This window comes from Cyprinodon variegatus, unplaced genomic scaffold (genome assembly GCF_000732505.1).
Source record: "Cyprinodon variegatus isolate N-32 unplaced genomic scaffold, C_variegatus-1.0 Scaffold148, whole genome shotgun sequence".
NCBI classification, from domain to species: Eukaryota; Metazoa; Chordata; class Actinopteri; order Cyprinodontiformes; family Cyprinodontidae; genus Cyprinodon; species Cyprinodon variegatus.
The window spans coordinates 1220831-1221906 of NW_015150601.1; positions in this window are offsets into that span (position 1 = coordinate 1220831).

Sequence of the window (1076 nt, forward strand, 5' to 3'; positions counted from 1 at the left end):
TAGGTTGATAAAATTGAAGTAGACTGTAGAGACCTACTAAATGAGTTTCTAGTCTGTAGCCAGAATTAACCCTTTTAAAACATTTTCATAGAAAAAACAAGGATATTACTGTAGTCAGAAGTTTCCAATAAAAACAATTTTTCACATTTTTAATTCTGTAATTCCCTTCAGTTCCACGTTTAGCTTCCATTATGTGTCCTGGCTTTGAGGCGTTTACTCCAGTTTTTCACTTTTACTCTTTTTTTTTTGGAATGTTGTTTTGTTTGTGTGATTATTTCTGTTTAGTTCCAGTCATGTTTCAGTTCCCTAATTAGTGCGATTATTCCCACCTGGTTCAAAACATTAGTTCTTTGTTTTCTGCTGTGCTGCATTACAGGTTTCTGTTTCATTCATCATGGCTGATTATTCTTTTTCAAGCCACATCGCTTGATGTCCGTCTGCACGTTTTGTAGTGAGCTCCATGGAAATCCCTTCTAACTATACGACTGCGGCACTAAATAAAAGGGGAAAAATTATGATATAGATCCTTTTTTTTTTAAAAATTAACCGTTTGTATCTGATTAAAACATGTTGCACATGTGGTTTTATTTATAACAATCTTAATATGAAAGCAAAAAATGGAGAAAAATTCTTTAGCTTCTTTAACAAAGAAATTATAGCAACCAGCTTCAAAGATGAGCTGTAAATAGAACATCATTGGATCGTAAAATTAGATGTTTGTTAGATATTTTTCTATTTTAGAAGAAAAGAGACATCGGTGTTGGGAGGGAGGTATTGGTTTCGCTTTATTGTCAGACTTTAAAAAACTCCCCCTGGCTGCAGCCCACTGATCTCATCTGTTTCCAAGCAGTAGTTCTCGAGCCAACATGCTTCATCCTTTAAAAATGTCTCTATTCAAGCACATCTGATTCATATCATTATAGTAAGTCCTTCCATCAGGTGCTACAGAAGCCTTCTAATCACTCCTTCATTAAATTAAGGGGTGTCACAGCACTGAGACAAAAAAAGTGAGAAGCAACACATTGAGGACTTCTGTTTCCCTCATTTTCATATAGAAGTCCAATCCGTCTAATGGC